The sequence below is a fragment of the Maylandia zebra genome, linkage group LG15, assembly GCF_041146795.1.
Source record: "Maylandia zebra isolate NMK-2024a linkage group LG15, Mzebra_GT3a, whole genome shotgun sequence".
NCBI lineage: Eukaryota > Metazoa > Chordata > Actinopteri > Cichliformes > Cichlidae > Maylandia > Maylandia zebra.
Genome location: NC_135181.1, coordinates 26,277,597 through 26,298,117, shown reverse-complemented (window position 1 = coordinate 26,298,117; position 20,521 = coordinate 26,277,597). Strand labels below are relative to the sequence as shown.

At 44.1% G+C, this 20,521-nt stretch overlaps 1 protein-coding gene across 3 annotated transcripts in view; it reads right to left on the bottom strand.

Moving 5' to 3' along the window:
• tiam2b (TIAM Rac1 associated GEF 2b) overlaps window positions 1-20,521 on the bottom strand; it is a 47,014-nt gene that overhangs the window by 24,465 nt on the left and 2,028 nt on the right. The window contains exon 1 of one of the 3 annotated variants that reach the window (XM_076874212.1): window positions 8,030-8,053. The exons of the other annotated variants lie outside the window; for them this stretch is intronic. The gene's annotated coding sequence lies outside the window, so the exon portion shown is untranslated. Of the gene's footprint in view, window positions 1-8,029; window positions 8,054-20,521 lie in introns of those variants that run through there. 3 annotated transcript variants of the gene reach the window in all.

The window sequence follows — 20,521 nt, the reverse complement described above, 5'->3', positions numbered from 1 at the left end:
TTTTTCTTGCCAGGAAAATGACGAGGCTCCGCTCTGTGACTGCTCCAATATGAATCTAAAGTTTCAGTTTAACACAAGAAGAGGTGGAAATGCAACAAAGTGAAAATACTTTCAAGATAAAAAAAACTGCTCTTCTCTCTGACAGGTTGTTTGAGGTCCCTCGGTGCTGCAGTGCCTCTGAGCAGGCACAACATCCAAGAAGACGTTGTGCGTTCTGCCGCTGTTGCCTGCCAGCTTGCTTCTCCATGTCCAGACTCCTTGCTGATGGGCCCAGACTATGTACTGGGAGAAAAATGCTGTTAATGGTGGTGTAAAGCCGCCCTGATGGCGTGTCCACAGCATTGGACCGAAGCCGCATAAGACCCTGAGGTCAGTGGGTGCACGCAACCAAACATGGAGCATTGATTAAATGAAGCCGGAGACTTTTTAAATATTAAAACTGAAAATTTAAAAATTTGTTTGCATTTCAAGAAGAACCTAAATATAAATGAGTGTGGTGCTACAGAGGAAACGTCCTGACATCATTCACATCTAAAGAATTCATCCTCAGGAGATGAAGTTAGATCAGACTTGTTTTAACACGTTACTGATGGTCCTGGAACCAGAAATGGCAAACATGACTCCAGCAAACGGGCTTCCAGGCAGATTATCTGTTCTTGATTTATTACTCAACCCTCAAAGACCCAACAGTGTCTGAACAGCACCAGAGAAAGAGCTGAGTTCACAGAAAACTACAGATTTGTGGCAGCTGCTGAATTGTCACTGCTGATTGTTTCAGTAAAACAGGAGGTGAAGCTTTTAACAGACTCAGTTCCACACTGCTCACCATACAACCAAACTTCATTCCCAGTTATGTTTTCAGAGAAACACATTTACTGTGACGTGGACAGGAGGATGACGGAGACACTGAAACTACTCATCTGGATCAGGACCAGTTTAGTTTAATACACCAAAGGTAACCACGCTTGGGTGGGTTTGTGACAGTGTTGTGGTCAAACAAAGGCTACAGGCGGTTAGCGGGACATCGTCTGCATGCTGTAGCTGTGCACTGTCACCAGGGAGCAGTGCCGGAAACAAGCGATCTGTGTGCTACTCTTACTTTCAGAAGAGCAAAGTGTTAAAAACAATGAGAAGAGTCACGGCAGTCACCGCCTGTGCTTCTCCTGTTCACGCGAGCTGTGCCGTTGGTTCTCCAGTTCACAGACTTTTGTGTTGGTTGCAGGCAAACATCTACACAACTGGACACAAACGTAGCACCACAGACCGGCCTTGCGACTGGGATGTAACTTAGGCTCAGCTGAGTGATTTATTGATTGATAAGATATAATAATATTAATAATAATTCATTTTTGTAACGCGTTACAGGAGAAATACCTCAAAGATAACAAAGAGGATGCAGTTTGGATATGCGGGAACATCAGTGCCTCCACATCGGCCTCGGGATTTACTCCACAATGGAAGTTAAACTGCTTTCCCTGAGCTGCAGACTCACAATTCTTCTTTTTCTTGCACTTTTTTGGGATTAATTGTTCAGCACAAATGGGGGGTTGGGGGGTGTTTGTGGAGGAAGATGCCAAGGAGCAAAATGAGTGCTCCCCCCTCCCCATGGGAAAGCACAGAGTGAGAGTTCGATAAGGAGGAGGAGGGGGTTGGGCTGCAGCCGCTTTCTGTGCATCAGGGGAAGTGTGCCTGGAAGGGAGGGGTGGGTTTTTGGGAGGGCGGTCTGTTTCCTGCCCTGGCTGACTGGGGTCCTTGTGTTGGCTCTGTGGGCAGACGGGCGGTGGCCCTGGACTCAGGTGGGGTTGAGTGTTGGGTTTGGTGTGGTCGCTGCAGCTGCTTCCTCCTCTGGAGATCCTCAAACCTCCAGCAGAGCTCTGCAGATGCAGGTCTGATGGATCCCACATGCCTGTCACAGCCTGAAGTCTGCTCCATGATTCAGCTTCATGCTCTGAAACCAGTGAGGAGCTGGTGGTACGATCGCATCGACGAAGAGCTGCAGCAGTCACAGCACACCGACAGACCCCATCACTTCATTCATCAACAAACAAACAGCCAACGCAGTATGATCGGTGCAATCAACAAACAACAACGCACACACACGCTCTGTCCACCCCCACTTCCCACCACCCACATTACCATCATGCCTGCAGCTGCTGTGATGGATTGATCGTCTGGCTAATGGTCGGTTAACTGGATGAAGCATTTGTTGGTGTCGGGGCAGCTCACAATACTTGGGCCATGCTGTAGAGCTAAACAGACAGTAATCAGGTTTGAGTCCAGATCAAATGCGGTTTCAGTTCAGCCGGCAGGAGGTTATCCGCAGGTCCTGAGTAAACGGCCGATAAATCAGAGTTAGCATGTCAGGCCTCACACCCCCATAGTCTTTCCTCCTCACAGAATTCAGCCAGTGTTTATCGAATACTTCTCCTTAAAAACATGAAGCTTAGTAGCACACTGCATGCTAACAATGAATGAGTTACAGAACAATATCTGTAACTCATTCATCAGACTGTAATCACTCTTTGTTCAGTATGTGGCTGCTCGAGCATCCAAGACTGACAGATTATCTGGACAGTGATCATTTTATTTTCTATCAGTAAGCTGTTTCTGCTTTGGACTGTCAACATAATTTTATTGATACCTGAACAGCAGGAAGAAGAAAAAAATTCCCACATGTGGGACTAACAAAGGTTTATCTTATCTTAAATCCCACAGTGATAAAATAAAACTTTGCTTTTTGGGACCAACATTTTATCCTCTCATTTTTTTCTTAAAAAAAAAAAAGTGCTGATCAAACATAAAAAGATGAAAGTCGAGAGTCTGACTTGCAAACTTCCTCAAACAAATGACATCTACAATAAAACAGGAAATAATAAACACAGAGGGAGAAAAGATGTATACGTTCATCTGGTTGGATGAGTTAAGGAAGCGTGCCGAGGGGCAGATGTGATTTCTTATTAGTAATTCATGGTATAAGATTATGTCTCTTCCTCCGGTTCAGTAATTAATTGTAACTGAGTCGTGGACATGTCATAAAAAAGCCAAACACAGGAACAGGAAGTGGACTTTTCATTGCTCAGGACCGTCGTCGTCTTGGCTCAAACACGATGATGCGCTAGGTTGGTCTCAGGCTGACCGGCTGAAGCTCTGGGTTTCTGGAAGATTGATACTTCTGACTGTAACTAATGACATAAATTTTCTTCTTTCATATTTCAACATTACTGCTGCTGAATTCAACAATGTTTTGGCAACTCAGGGCTTTCAAATCATATATCAGGGTGACTCCCGTGGCCCCCTGGGGACTTGCAGAGGCCCCCGGTTCACTTAAATGATCGAAATAATCCAAACATCAGTTGACTGGAAGCTGACAGCTGACGGCCTCTCCATGACCATGTACTCAAGTGTGTGATGGGTGAACAGAAGATGTGTGTGCGGGCCTTTTAAACCTTTCTTCCTCCTACTTTGTCCTTCAGCGGGTGAACTCAGAGGCAAAGGGGGGATGGAACGGAGACGAGTGTCCACAGCTCGTCCTTTCAGCCGCCAGATGCTGCTGCTGCTGTGAAGGCATTTTTCCACAAAACATCCATCAAAACACAGAAAAACAGAGATGAGAGTACAGAGCGACTACGTTAAACCTTATAGGACTTATCAGCGATTAGCGTAGCTGCACACAGTGTCCAGGAGGCTCATTCTAATCATTCAGCTTCAGACAAATTGAAGTAAAGAGTAAAAACACAGAGTTCAGCTCAGTGCTGTGGTGCTCAGCAAGTCAGAAAAGCTGCTGCTGGATTTTCTATTTTAAAAAGTTGAGTTGATGCTCAGCTTTCTTATCCTTCAATTCTATTTTCCTGCAGATTAAATGTGTCAGATTACTCTACGTGCAGCAGCAGCCACTGCCTGGATGGATCGTACCTGAAAGATGATACAAAAAACATCCTCATGCAGCACAACCTACAAAACCTCTGCGTGGTTAAATAAACCAATCAGCCGCAGGATGAAATCAGATGGTCTGATAATGTGCACACCCACGATAGGCAGCTAAAACCATCTCCAAACAGTCAGGTGTGCTTATGGGAGAAGGATCCTTGTGGTCCCGTAGGCTGTGGGGTGGCCTCCATGGATCCAGCTTAGAAGTACTCAATGAGACACTCATGCCGTAGTGTGTTTCGCACATTCAGACTGAAGCGATATTTTTAGATGCCATTTTCTGAGAGTTACTCAGAGAGCACGAGGACTTTAATAGAGTTTTATCACATCTGTTCATGTACATGGACATTTGATCGAGCCAATTTAAATGATTTGTCCTCCATTTTAAATTGCAGTGTATGCAACTTCTTTTGTTGTTCTGCAGCTAAATGAGTCCAGAGCAGAAAGGAGTTTACTTCCCTCCGGGGACTCTGAATGTAAAACCATCAGAAGCGTTACGGTCCCGTACGGGCGATTTGGACAAAAAGCCTTCATTTAAACAACACGTGCTGTTTCCCTCGGAGATAAAACTGCAATTAACTCCGACTGAAAGGAAGCAGTAGACTCAAAGGAGACGAAATGACACTGAATGATTACGTTGGTCACAAAACCCTCGCTGGGTAAAAGGAGCCATATGTTGGCAGCGGCACTCTGAGCCAAGAGTTTGCCAAGAGGCGGAGATGTGATGGAAACAGACCGTCGCCTAAGAGCAACAAATCAGAGTTCTGCTGATGGTCCCGTTTATCGGCTGCATCGTTCACCTTTAATTGGTCTGAGTCAGACTGCAGATTCTTCAGGTTCACATCAACCTGCAGACAGGTTTGTGCAACGGCAGGACACCTGGCCAGGAGCAAAATTACACCCCCACACACATCGACAAACAGAAATTAACAGGATTCAGCGGTTAGACCAAAGTTCGTGTCAACAGAGCCCGACCACAGAGTAAACAGAGGCTGAAGGAGCAAAACAGACGGCATCTGTTAAGCTTCAAATCTACATCTCGATCTGCATCTAAATATACAACCATGAGGGGCAGGTGCCAGTTTTTATTCCATTTAAGTAAAGGCACGTCATTAGGAAAAGTGAAAACATTCCAAAAACATTCCAAAAATCCAAACGCAGGAAAATTCCTGGATTCACATCAGAAACTAATCACTTCTTCTCTGGCTCAGAGGATGTTTTCCAGCAAATCTCACTGAAATCTGACCACGACAGAAACCTGATCCTCCCTGGTGGAAGCGATTTAGGCTGTTTAATCCAGACCTGCTGAAGGCTGATGGTTCATGTGGTGATGCTCTGCAGGCTCTGTGGTAAACAAGACCTCTTTATATCCACCGGGAAAAACCCGGCATACGGCTGCTGTTTCAGGGGGCATAGGACATGTACTAGTTTCTTTGGGGAATAACTTCAGAATCCATTTGTCATCCACTGGGATCTTATCTTGGCTGTTGATCCAAATTTACCCACAGGCTCATCAATTACCCTCCAATAGCTGCCTTCTCAGTAATTCGTGTATATGTTAAATGAATATCTCTCTGTGTGTAACACAGGAATGATTAGTTTCACATAAACATAGCAGTTCACACAATCAGGACATCTTCAGCTTCATTCATCTGTTATAAATAAGGATTTTACTCCTAATTATTCATTCTGTATATAGTTGTAACAAAATTGCAGATACAAATTTTGGTGTCTGTTAAGTTACGTAAAGAGATGCTGAACGCAAAACAAACAAAAACAGAGAATTTTACATTGCATTCACAGGGAGATGATGAAATGTTCATAATATATATGAAAAGAATTAGGACTTTATAAATCTTTTTACAAACATATAGATGTTAATAATCGCTGCACGTGTGACGATGTTCATGCAAACTTTATTCTGATGGCCGTCCTGTGAATGAGGGACTTCTGTGCACACTGAGATGTTTAACCTGAGCTCAATCATTTGAGTATGAATGTGAGTGCTCCTTCTGTGAGCTCTCCTCAGGGTTTTGCTTATAAAGACAGTTTTCCTCATTTTTCAGCTTTAATTTTTCTTAATTATTTTCGTTTAGCTTCTGATTTCATCTGCTTAGGCGGCACTGATGAAGGTGGACTTGCATTTATCATCTGTTTCTCTCTAAATGCGGTCCACACCCAAACCGACCATGACATTGTTTCATTGGTGCGATTACGTCAAACATCATATCTGATAGGAACAACTGCCAGAACACAATTAAGACTACAAAGGAAAAAAATTTTTTTTTCAAATCTCTGGCTGACACCTCCGCCCTCAGCCTGCTCTCCACAATGTTTGTGACATTTAGATGTTTGGTGGAGGCCGTAGAAGGACAATGTTCTCCTTGTTGTCTGTGATTGAAGAGCTTGTGTACAGTTGTAAACAAGCACAGCGTCCTTTAAGTGCATCTAAGAGGAAAACCAGAGAAAGGAGTGTTTGTGTAAGAGCAGGTAAGGCTGTGATTTACGGCTCTCTGTGGTTTGTTTCAGCCGGGTTTGGTTCTTGGAGGTCGGAGCCTCTGAGCATCAGAGGAATGTGAAAGCTTGTACAGTAAACTCACTGAGGTGAGCAAAGACAAACGCTGCAGCTGCGACTGCTGTGCGTTGTGTTTTCGGGCCTGTTTTGTGGGCAGAGTCATGGAAATGATCCTGATGTGACTGAGCAGCCAGACTGAAGCTGAGAAAACACCTCTGACACCGATGCAGACCAAAGACGAGCCGACACAAAGAGGACCGAGGGAATCTGCTGAGCTGACAGTTTGTAACGACGCTCTGAGGTCTGACCCAAAACCATCAAAGCATCACGGAAGGGGTTCATCACGAAGCGTGGACCATCCAGCTGATGTTTCTTGAAACACTTATGACGTTCATGGTGTAGCCCTCCAAGTCAGTCTGTGCGGAAGCCTCAATTCAATTCAGTTTTTTGTGCTGACTCGCTGATTTTTATACAGTGCCAAATTATAACAAAAGTCACCTCAAGATGCTTTACATTGTAAGGTAGAGCCTTCAATAATACATACAGAGAAAAACCCAACAATCATTTGACCCTCCTATGAGCAAGCACTTTGGCGACAGTGGGAAGGAAAAACTCCCTTTTAACAGGAAGAAACCTCCAGCAGAACCAGACTCAGGGAGGGGCGGGGCCATCTGCTGTGACCGGTTGGGGAGAGAGAAGGAAGACAGGATAAAAGAAATGCTGTAGAACAGAGACAGAGATTAATAACAAGTATGATTCAGTGCAGAGAGGTCTCTTAACACACAGTGAGTGAAGAAGAAACACCCAGTGCATCATGGGATTCCCCCAGCAGCCTACACCTATTGCAGCATAACTAAGGGAGGATTCTCTCTCAGTTTTATCTGAATTTAGAAGCAGAACATTAGAGGTCAAGAACTTAGCGACGCTAGATCCAGACTTCAGGCTGACAGCTCTCCACATGGTTGACTTTGTGAAACATTAGCACTGCGTCGCTTTCTGTGGCTCATCACTGCAACAACTACCAATGGGAACAAAGAATACTGTCAGAATGTCATCTACGTCATCTACACAATTAGTTTGCACCATCCAGAAGCCAATCCTGTTACGAGTAGGGATGGGTATCGTTTAGGTTTTATCCGATACCGGTGCCAAACCGGTACTTTTGAAACAGTGCCAGTGCTTAAACGGTGCTCGAACCGGTGCTCAAACCGGTGCTTAAAGAATGGAGAACACAAAATTGGTCCAAAAACCTCTCATGTTCAGCTGTTTTTTTGTATAAAGATAACAATGTTAGCCTTTTCTGCAGCTATGGGGCATATATGGTATCACTCTTGGCTGGAAGCAGTGCTTAAACAATGGAAAAAACACAAACTTTGTCCAAAGACCTCTCATGTTTAGCTGTTTTCCACTTTTTCTTTGGTCATTTTAGCCTTTTTGGCCAGGGTGAAGGGAGTATCTGCCATCAAACAAGAAGACAACCGCATGTAGCTTTGATGATGTTTGCTAGTTCACCTTACATGCATTAATTTGATAACGTGGTTAGCCTACTCAACGTAAATTACACACAAACAACATTAAGCTACTCACGCTAGAAGAACGGCTGCTGCTGCCATCATCATCTGTCATCATTTCTACTACACTGGCAGGGCTAGGGGCCAGGACTCTCCTCTTCGGGTTTTTGGGGGATGTTGCTAACTCCGGGTCCGATAACAGGCACCACACCTGCAGTTAGGGATGGGTATCGTTTAGGTTTTATCCAATACCGGTGCCAAACCGGTACTTCTGAAACGGTGCCGGTGCTCGAACCGGTGCTTAAAGAATGGAGAACACAAAATTGGTCCAAAAACCTCTCATGTTCAGCTGTTTTTTTGTAAAAAGATAACAATGTTAGCCTTTTCTGCAGCTATATGGGATTTATGGCATCACTCTTGGCTGGAAGCAGTGCTTAAACAATTGAAAAAACACAAACTTTGTCCAAAGACCTCTCATGTTTAACTGTTTTCCACTTTTTCTTTGGTCATTTTAGCCTTTTTGGCCAGGGTGAAGGGAGAATCTGCCATCAAACAAGAAGACAGCCGCATGTAGCTATGATGATGTTTGCTAGTTCACCTTACATGCATTAATTTAATAAGTGGCTAGCCTACTCAACGTAAATTACACACGAACAACATTACGCTACTCACGCAGAGAAGAACGGCTGCTGCTGCCATCATCATCCGTCATCATTTCTGCTACACTGGCAGGGCTAGGGGCCAGGACTCTCCTCTTCGTGTTTTTGGGGGATGTTGCTAACTCCGGGTCCGATAACAGGCAACCCACCCGCAGTAGATGTGCTCGGTGTGAGGTCTTGCAGCAAGCTATCAAATACGGCGCATTTCTCAGCTTTTAAAAAAAACCGCTATGAGTCGCCAGGTGTTTCGTTCGGATTTGAAGTGTTACCTCCTTTGACAGTATCACAGTATCAGCTTAAAGCACTTGTTGCAGGCTGCTGAGTTTGCATATTTTGCTGTGAAGTACAGCCAGACTTTTGACCGCTTCGCCTTGGGCTTTTAATCTGTAGCTCTGCTCTAAAAGAACGTACGTACCTGGACCCGCCTACTATCCTCGGAAACGTAAAATGATTGGCTAGAATCCAAAGTGTATCACAGCTCAGGAAAAAAAAGCACCGAAATAAAGCACCAAAATGTGCGCTGCTTTTCGGTCTGGTTACTACCGTTTATGTCAGAACCGGTACCCATCCCTAGTTACGAGTTCAAATGACATAAAACAACAACACAGCAAACTAGTGGAAATGGTTGACTAATGAAATGTAAGCTATTTCTCTGCAGGCAGCAGCATGAATGCATTTTAAATGGTTTCATTTCTTAAAGGCTAAAGAAATTTGTGCACTTGCTTTAACTAATTGTCCAGAAACAGTCATATGGCAGCCCAGAGGAAAATAAAAGGACCAGATATTCAAATAAATTCAAGGGCAGAGTCTAATTTGACTGACAAAACTTTAATTTGGGTACAGTCCTCGCAGTCAGACGGTAACTTCAAGGAGGACCTGCTCAGCTGTCTTATCAGAGGCTGACACTTTCTCACCTGTCTGAACCAAACTGGCACACAGAAACAGATTCAATCAGGCGGAACCACCTGTTCAGTTTTTTGAATTATCTCTTTTTTATTTGCACACACAGGTCTTGTGTCTCTGTCGTAGAAACGCTACCTGCACAGCTACAGCTTCGGGGACGTGAAGCAGCAGAAAGACAATAACAGCACAGCGATGAGGGAAGGTGGCGAAGGACAACAGTTTCCCGACACATACATCAACAGATCGGGTCACCTACACTCAGTCACAACAACATCACACAAACCCTTTTAAAACCTTCAGAAACACCACACAGGAACCAGAAACCTGTTACTATCATGTAATCTTCAGTAACTGAATCACTGCACTGTGAACACTAACGCTGAGGAGTTCAAGACAGTCGAACTCGTTAGACAACATTTCACAGCCAAGCCTGAGAAACAGGACAGTAGCTTTTCAATCCGGATGAGTGGATGTTCAGGTCGGCTCAGGATTGCCAGCTTCCTGCTAAACAGACCTGAAGACAAACTGCAGCAATATCTGGCTGCAGCTGCAGGAATTTCCTACCCTGCCTGTAAACATTGTGACATCAGAAATGCACTCAGACACGCACAACACAGGACATGCTGATTTCCTCTGAGCTGCACTTGATTCGAGCACCTCTGAAGGGTCAAACATCCCATCACATGCTTCCTGTCCTGATGTCACCATACGGACATGGCAACCTTGGTGAAAGAGAAAAATACACTGCTGGAACAAAGACTCGCCTGGACCATTATATTTGTGAAGTCACAGTCTCCGTTCCTGCTGATAATTTTCCAAGAATTATTCCTAAATGCTGATCAGTTTTAAGCCTGGTTTCCAAAATGGCTTGCAGATATGCAGCAACCACAGGCACTCAAAAGCAGCTCTATTATTGCAGCCTGTAGAAGATCTGCCAACAGGACACACAGGGCCAGATTTACTAAAGCAGCACAAACTGGACTTTGGCATAAAATCAAAAAAGGAACCGTCAGTATTTTCAAAGAGAACAATGTGATAAGTGGTGGGAATGAGAGCTGATTTACAAACCTTTATGACACACAGTTTAACACTAATCACTCAGATATTTAACACAGAAAAAGGTCTTTTACTGTGCTTGATATTGAAATGGACTGACTGTTTTAAATCACCTGTAAAACTAACTACGCCTACAAGCACTATTCACAAGTTTAGTTCATCTGGCTCATGAAAGAGAGTCAGCCAATCACGTGGGCTTGCACTGAGCTCAGCTGAGCATGACTCTGGGGTCTGTTCAGTCTCTGTCTGTCATCCTAAAGTCATTTTTTATCAAACATCATCAAATCTTTGAATCTTTTTCTCTTTTTGGATACATGGTGTACATGTTTTCAGCCAGGAGCCTCCAGGCTGAATGCTGGGAGAACATAAACGTCCCTCAGCTGGTAGACATGGTTGGCTTAAAGTTGGGAGCCACCCTGTCCAAACACTGTTGGAGGAACAAAAAGGTGTGACTCTGAGACTTTGTGTTATTTACTTAAATGGTGTCCAAAAGGTGATTCTGTTCATCTGGAAGTAGCGCCCACTGAAGGAACAATGGGCTCCCAGCCCATGTGGGCTGATTTCAGTCATTATGCAAATGCACTGTTTATAAGATTTGGGGAAACCTGCAGTCAGCTGAGACTGAAGAAGTCACTTGGATGAGTGACGAAACGTTTCTCCCACAAAACGCTACGTCCAGATGAACAGAATCAACTTTTGGAGATTTATTTTCCTGGATGATTGAGAATGCATCAAGACATACTTATATGATGGTTGTTGTACTCTTTGCTTACTGGAACTTATTTAACAGCCACCATAATTAAAAACACACCAAACATGTTAAATCCTGAGCAGAACCTGTTGTCTTACATAAGAGCTGCCCCGAGCCAGAGAATACCAAAAGGGCGAGAGTCACCAGAAACCACAGGCAGCCGAGTGCCGACTCGCTTTGCTTGTTACACAACAGTTGGAGGAGCCGGAGCTGGAAAACAATGAAACATGGAGAGAAACTGGAGGAGGAGAAAAGATGGAATAAACCGAGCAACAGTGAAAATATAACGGGAATATTACATAAATGAAATCACAGGCTTTAAAAATTTACACGGTTTCATGGTTCAGTGGTCGATAAAGCCTCCAGCCCTAATGATGTGAAACCTTCCCATGAATCCACCCTGCATTAAAGCTTTTATTTTGAAGGAAATCACTTATTATTTAGCTAACCTATTTAACTTATTATTTATTTATGGCTGCAGGCTGAAAAAGTGGCGTCTCACCACAAAGTAACTACCAGGAAAATCTGCTTCAGTGGTTTGATTTCTGTTTCCACACCAGGCCCAGTGAAAGTGTTTGACAAAAAAAACCTTCCTGTTCCTTCACAGTAAACTTCCTCAAGCTGCTTCGCAGTGCATGAACTTCTGCATCAGAGTGAAAGATCAGCCTTGTGTCTGAACTGGATTCACTGAAAATAGAAAATAAACTTTTACAGCTCTCATTAAAACAAACAGGAGCTTCTATCCTTACATATTTTAATATTTAGTCCAACTTTGGAGGCTGAAGAATGAAGCTACTAACTGTGGAGCTTTGCTGTGTGCAGCTTCTTTTCAGCAGCTTTTGTTTTTCACAGCTGGGTGGTGATCAAGACCCGGATACATCTGGGAGCTTCACCAGTCAGTCAGTATACCGTCACTAACCAAAGTGAATTCAGAACCTGCTGAGCAACAACGGAAAACAGCCTGAACAGAGCCAGCAAGACAACGACACAATGCTCGAAAGCAGTGGAAACAAAAGCCACAACACATCAGGACTCGTTTTCCTGAAGAACCGAAGCTGGAAGGACGGATGGAAAGATGTGTCCAGGATATAGGAAAGAGGATAACTGGATATATGCTTTTCCAATCCGTACAAATCCTATATGAAGACAGAGGAGTTCAAAGAAGGGCCGGGGCTCTGCATGAGTCTTTTTATAAAAATGTAAGAGAGGAAAAAAAGGGACCTGGGACCTTGTGCACCTGGTGACCTGGTGCACAAAGAAATGAAAAACTAGAGTTCACCTGATGGGTCTTCCCAACAACAGTCACACTTCCTTAGAAAGTAACGAGGTACAAAAGAAAACAAAAAAAAGTTCATCATAAAACAACTGAAAACAAAAACAAAATACTCTGGAGTAAAACTTCATGGGTGCCATCACCATGTAATTTAGGGTAAAGCCACAAGTATCTGAACACTGAGTTTCTGTCCTGTCACAGCTAAATGTGACTGCGAGCGTTTTTACTTTCACACAGACGTTACTGACTTCACGCCAAGTCCACTTGTATGACTGTGGACGGGGAGGGCCAGCAAGGGCAGTTTATCATGATGTGGGAAAACACACACAGAGGAAGGGAGAGAGAGAGTATTATGTGAGTAATTGGAAGCAGCTGTGGAGGGAAACGCTGTTTGGTTGGAAGCTGTTCTGAGAACAGCAGCAGCAGGGTGATGTAACACAGTGACAGCCACACAATGCTAACACAAAGAGGTTATGGGGCTTTTATACAGGAGCTTTTTAAAATCTGATACCAAGCAAGCACTTTGGCGACAGTGGGAAGGAAAAACCCCCTTTTAACAGGAAGAAACCTCCAGCATAGTGGTATCCAAACCCAGGCCTTGAGGGCCAGTATCCTGCAGGTTTTCGATGAGTCCTTGATCCATTACAGCTGATTTAATTGGCTAAATGACCTCCTCAACATGTCTTGAAGTTCTTCAGAGGCCTGCTAAAAAAGTAATCATGTGATTCAGGTGTGTAGACCCAGGGTGAGATCTAAAACCTGCAGGACACCGGCCCTCGAGGCCTGGAGATTAATAACAAGTATGATTTAGTGCAGAGAGGTCACGGCAGATGGCCACCCCTTCCTGAGCCTGGTTCTGCTGGAGGTTTCTTCCTGTTAAAAGGGAGTTTTTCCTTCCTGCTCATAGGGCAGGGGTGGGCAACTCCAGGCCTCGAGGTCCAGTGTCCTGCAAGTTTTAGATATCACCCTGGGTCAACACACCTGAATCAAATGATTAGTTCATTACCAGGCTTCTGGAGAACTACAAGGCATGTTGAGGAGGTCATTTAGCCATTTGAATCAGCTGTGTTGGATCAAGGACACATCTAAAACCTGCAGGACACCGGCCCTTGAGGCCTGGAGTTGCCCACCCCTGTCATAGGGGGTCATATAATGGTACGTTTTTTCTCGGTGTGTATTATTGCAGGATCTTCCTTACAGTATAAAGCACCTTGAGGTGACTGTTGTTGTGATTTGGAGCTGTATGAAAATAACACTGAATTGAAAAATCCAATAACTGTGAAGTTTACCTGTTTAGAAATGGAGGATGAGTTCTCAGATAAATTTTAGTTGGCCTGGACGCAGAAACAAAGCTAACACCTCTTATATGTTTATATTATTATTATTGTTATATACATTATTAGAAGAAGCTGAAGCCTTTTGACTTTCATGGGTATCTTTGCAGCCATATTTGGAATTTCATTCATATTAGAGGATTCTGCTCCTCGTCATCAAGCCCACCACAGCGGTTCCCATTTCACGGTCATGTTGAGATTTTCCACTGCCGTCTTCACCCTCAGCAGGCCAACCAAAGCCTTTCAGACAGACGACTCCTGAAATTACAGCTGCAGGCACCCAACAAACCTCATTATCACGAGCTGTACTATTACAGTTTCCTCCATCCTCCAAGTAATCAAAGCATGATGAGTGTGTGTGTGTGTCTGTGTGCGTGTGTTCAGCGGCCCCTGATGTTTGTGTTTATTGTGTTTGGAGAGTGATGCTCTGTGATTCAGATGCTTGTTTGATTCTCAATTCAAAAATTTTCTCCAAACTGCGTCTCCTTTGTCTTTTGTTCAGAGACACTTTAAATCGTCTCTTTGCTCCAGTAAACTGGAGTCTGAGCTGTTTGCAGTCCACTCTGAATGGGTCTTTTCGTGAGCACTGCCCCACACTCAGCTGAGTCCACAGCACCGCAACCAAAGCCACAAAGTGGGAAAAAAAGAAGCAGCAGCGGTTTCTGCCAAGAACAGCCCCGGCCTTGTTAAATTCAGGTTGAGGTATGCTGGCTGACAGCTCCGTCCACTTTCTATGTTGACGCTGAAGGCCACAGAGCTCGAACAGATTTAATTCAACAGCACGTGAGCCTTTATGACGTTCCTACTTCTTTGCTCTCCTCAGACTTGGAGCCAGCAGGAGGTGCTAGAGTTGGTAAGACTGTTCTAAAACTTTAGAAAATGAAGACAAACATAACTGAAAATGAAAGAAAGATTCAGATATATATGTTTCATTAAAAAAAGAAGCATCTCGACTGCAGCCGCTGTGTCTCTGCACTCCAACGTCAGTGAGAAAACGGGCAGACATAAACCCACAGAGAAATTTGGATGGGCCCTGCTCTAACTGGAAAGTGATCAACATCATGTTAGGATTCTTAACCATTGCCTCATAGAGTCATTTAACACCACAGCTTCACAAACAAAGCAAATGAAGCAACAATAAAGCAATAATGTTCTTAAAAAATGATAAACTATCAGGATCTACTCATTTAAGATGTTTTTGGGTAGTTGGAGCTGCACTTTGGTCTTTTGGCCTTTCAGTATTTTATTCTGGATTTTCTGTAAGCTCTCAGCTCTGACCTTCTTAAAATGCTACTCATTTTTATATTTTTATCCAGTGTTGATTGCAGTCTTGTGCTCTCGGTGTAAAGAATCTCAAACATCCAGCTGAACCTCCTGCCCGTACCAGGACGACAATCATGGTGAATATGTGATCCAATTAGATTTATTATCCTGGAGCGGCTTCACTCTGTGGTCTAACGGAGTTCTGCTTGGCTGAGGCGGATCTTATCAGCTTGGTCTTGTGCCTCGTGTATGAACAAAACCTCTCAGTTGCTGGACACTGAAAACTAAACAGCTTAAAGAAAGAACAACAGAGCGGCTGAGCCTATCGCCTGTTTCCATCGAGCAGAAAGTGGTGGTCTTGCACGACAACGTGGAGGTTAATTAGGTGGAAAATCCACTGCACATTCCAGCCGAACACAGACACCTTTTTTCTTTGAATCATGCTTGGTGCAGCAGCAGTGATCACAGCAGCTCGTGACCTGAGCCACAGCCTGCTTAAAAACTGCAGAGAGAAGCAGCTTTAAAGTTCTACCAGGTGTTTTCAACTTTAACAAAAGCAGGAGTTATTGTGTGTTGCTCTGATGTTGCACATATATGACTAAAATCATGACTTAAGTGATAAATGTGGATTATTTTTGTCTGCTCTGGTTCCCACTTCAGTTTTTGAGATATAGAAAAACATGGAGATACACACTTCGGATGTATATTGAGGAAAAGAGCAGGAAATCCCTGCAACATCCTCCATCTGTCCCCCAAAATTAAATTCCATCGATCGTTGTTTACATGGAACGTCTGTTTTAAGTCAGACTGGAAGAAAAACAAATGAACTGCCTATAAACTGAGCAGCTATATTTACTGGAGGATTTCCCCATGGACCATTGTAGTGGAGGCTGCAGGTCATCTCAGTTTGATGGCCGGGTGTATCTACTGGACGTGGAGTTCACAGATGAGAAGTTTGTGGAGTTTGAGGCAGAAAGACAGCAGGACATCCTGCTACTGTGCTGCTCAGAATTGGACCTGCTGATGGAAGAGTCCTCACAGATCTGGAACTAAAACTGCAGCTCTGATTAACATGTCTGTCACTGTAATGGTGATGTACGTCCCCATAGTCAGCCAGGAAAGGCCCATCAGTGAAAGCCAGAAAAAAAAGTTTGCTCTTGTCCGGGATGTGTAGTCTGATACGACCTCTGCAGTTAACATGTCGATCTTTGAATATTACACAAACACTGAGTGGAGGTGTTTGTGTGGAGCACCCACCCAAAAACCTGATGTGTTTGTTCAGTCTCCAACATCTGAAATGATTCATGCACTCTGATACATGCTGTTTTGTGCAACTCATCTCCCAACAGACACAAATTAGCCTGACAAAAAGCAACGCAGAGACGTATTAATGGACAATGAAGCAGCTGAAACTGAATCATCAAAACAAACAAACAAAAAAAAAAACAGGCATAAAAACACAAAGAAATCTTGAATCTCTCAGGTTTTTACAGTTTTCTCCAGGTTTCGAGGAGCAGGCGTCCGTATCTGTGTTTAGAATGCAAACAGGAACAAATACGTATAAAAACAAACTCCAAAGGTGCATCTGTGAAGTGTGATGTGAAGTTTTTTCTTTCATGACTGAAGTTGACAAAGACATAATTCTGATCCACATAATTCTGGGACACTGACTCTCTCCATCAACGGACCTAAATCATTATCACACCGAGAATCTTGCCATCTTTCACTGACTATACACTGACTCTCATTAGCACACAGCAGAGCCTAATGATGCTACTCTGTATTCATTAACATGCTGTTTAGATGTCATGTGACATACGGACAGCCAAGACCAAACACTCGACTGACAGAGCATCGAGCTCAGTAAAATCAGGTTCTATTGTTGGTCAGAGACCTAGGCTGATCTCTGGCCTCCCACATGTCACGCTGATCACTGAGGTGTTTCAGTTATTGATCTCTGAGGCCTCCATAGGGGATCAGTGTGGCTTTTATTCTTACTCATGCTGAACAAAACATCCTCCTTCTAGCTTTGGACTGACCTCCTTCTTTCCTCACTCACAGAAGCTGTTTTTCTTTTACTGGTAGAATCTGTTTGCAAAGAAATCCTGAAATCTGTCTACTATTCAAGTCATCCATCGGTTTATAGAGACTTTTAGAAACGTTATTTGCAGGGTAGGGAGGGAACGTTCCTGGCGTGATGGCACCACATTCGTAGCAATAAAAACGTGAGCTTTGGTTTCCTCCAAATATATTTTGGTTCTGGCCCAAAACGCTGTGAAAATATTGGTGTGTGTATACAGCATGTTCATTTTGGCATGACTTTGGGCCTGCAGCTTCCACAGTGGTTTTCTGGACAGAGCGCTGCAGTGTTCGACCCGCTGGGGCGTTTCCCCGCCACCGCGCTGCCACCTGAGCCGCTCGTCTTAGAACACAAACAACCACAAACCAGGTCAGCGACAGCGCAGGAAACTCACCAGCAGCCATTCCGTCAGGAGGGCAGAGAAGCACGCAGCGCCAGGGTTTGTTTACAGCTTCATCTGCTTCACACTCCTACAAGAAGTGTGTAAACTCACTGATGTGTGAAACTAATCACGTCTGGCTTGACCGACTGCAGACGTGCGGGGTGCATCATGCCAAAAACTTCTCAACACTCCATTTTAAAGTTTGGGCTCATCTTAATGCTAGAACTTGTGATAATATACATGTCTGCATACCTGTGGCCACTGGATGTCATCACTAAACCCAAGTGTGTGTGTGTGTAACTGTGACTGAGGATGAATCTGAGCTAACACCATGTCTGAGTCGAAGTTTAACTGAGTCGAAGCTTTGGTGCTGCTGATGGGGAAGACCCATCATTTATGATCACAGCTGTGACATTCATGTTATACACCAACATGTGTTCAGAAACTTTACAACACTACACCCACAAACCAAAGCCTTCATGCGTACCTGCTTCAGAATAAAAATACCAATTTAGTTTCCTGACAAGAACACCTGCTGAGCTTTGAACTCCTCACAAACACACAGGTGCTCACCTGTGCAGGACCACATGCAAGACTCTACTGTGAATACCTGAGCTTGCTGAAATGTGTGCACCTGAGGTCTTATGTTGATGCTGCTGCTTTTAAAAAAACAAAAGACATCACAATTTCATTGTTTAACAATGACTATATTGAAGATCAGTGAATAACAGCACAGGTAAATGTGCCTTTTAGTTTAAGAAGATGCAGTTCAGCCAAAGTATGTTGTAAATAAAGTTTTCTACAGAGATTTTATTCAAATGTTTTTGAGAGATGCTCTGTTTAATATGCTGCTGATAGTCTGCTGCTGTTTCAGAAAGAGAGATCACAATGGAGACCCAGCATGTCCGTCTGCAGCCGTAAACGCATGATGTGCGAGCGATCCAAGCAGCTTTTGGATTCAGAGTTTAGGTTTACAAGCAGGATGGGCCCCAGAAATCCATTATACTGATGAGGGGCCTCAAAAAGACAAAAGCATGAATATGCGTGTGTGTGTGTGTGTGTGTGTGTGTGTGTGTGTGTGTGTGTGTGCGCGCGCGGTGGGTTTTCAGGTCCTGAACTCTCCTCTCTGGAGGTTTTGGGGGCACTACAGGACGCCACTTACCCTTTAATGAGCCTGCTCTTTAGTTTGTGCCTCACACACACACACGCATCTGGTTTGCTATCCTCGTGGGGACATCCCATTGTCATAATGCTTTCCCTAGCCCTTAACCCTTACCCTAAACCTAACCATAATCTAATTGTAAGCCTGACACTAAAACCACATTTTGAGTGTGAAAATTGCTTTCAACCCCGAGGGGACCTGGATTGTGGTCCCCACTGAAAGTCCCCACCAGTATAGTAAATGTCAGATTTTGGTCCCCACCAGGATAGTACGCACGCGCGCACACACGCGCGCACACACACACACACACACACACACACACACACACACACACACACACACACACACACACACACACACACACACACACACAAAGCCACCACAGGGGCCTGCTGGGGTTTATTTAACAGGGTTTCCCCTAATAGATAGATAGACAGCTGTTGGATTTCACGCTCAGTTTCCTGCTGTGAAATTCGGGGAAACAACAAGTGAAGAAAGGCTGTGGATCATCAGGAATTTAATGAAGAAGAGTTTGTGCAATATGTTTTAGGCCACATGAAGAAGATGGTAATTTTATGACATATAAAATAAGTGTAATAAGTCTTTCTTAATGCGCCACAGCGGCTTTGATGTTAATTACGGCCCCGACATGGACACAAAGGACATTTGACTCAGACCGCAGTGATACATCAGTCCAACGATGTGAAGAATGCAAATATGTGGCATTCTGTGCTTCTGTATCTGAAAAGTAAAGACCATCTGCCTGCATTGTTTTTAATGGCCTACAGGGGGCAACTTCCCTGGTTATAAAAACTATTCAGACTATACTGAGTTTTTGCACATGAAGCGATCACTAACCACATGTTATGTTGTTTGATATTTTTGACATGTGGCAATCTAGGATCAAGTGAAAAAGGCTCCAGTCATATGAGCCTAAAGACTGATCTGCAACCAGCTGCCAACAACCCAGTCACCAGGGAAAAATTAGTATTTCCTATAAAATATATCCATCCATCCATCCATCCATCCATCCATCCATCCATCCATCTTCTTACGTCTATCTGGAGCCAAGTCGCGGGGGCAGCAGCCTAAGGAGAGAAGCCCAGACCTCCCTCTCCCCAGCCACCTCATTCAGCTTGTCGGGGGAACACCAAGGCATTCCCAGGCCAGCCGAGAGATATAATCCCTCCAGCGTGACCTCCTTCCAGTGAGGCATGCCTAAAACACCTCACCCAGGAGGCATCTTTGTCAGATGCCACAACACCTCAACTGGCTCCTTTCGATATGGAGGAGCAGCGGCTCTGCTCTGATGGCTGAACTCCTCACCCTATCTCCAAGGGAGAAGCCAGACACCCTTTGGAGGAAGCTCATTTCCACTGCTTGTATCTGCGATCTCGTTCTTTCTGTCACTATCCACAGCTCGTGAGCATAGGTGAGGGTAGGGATGTAGATCGACCGGTAAATTATTATAATAATATTATATTATTAGTAGGGATGGGTATCGTTTAGGTTTTATCCGATACCAGTACCAAACCGGTACTTTTGAAACGGTGCCGGTGCTCAAACGGTGCTCGAACCGGTGCTTAAAGAATGGAGAACACAAAATTGGTCCAAAAACCTCTCATGTTTAGCTGTTTCCCACTTTTTCTTTGGTCATTTTAGCCTTTTTTGCCAGGGTGAAAGGAGTATCTGCCATCAAACAAGA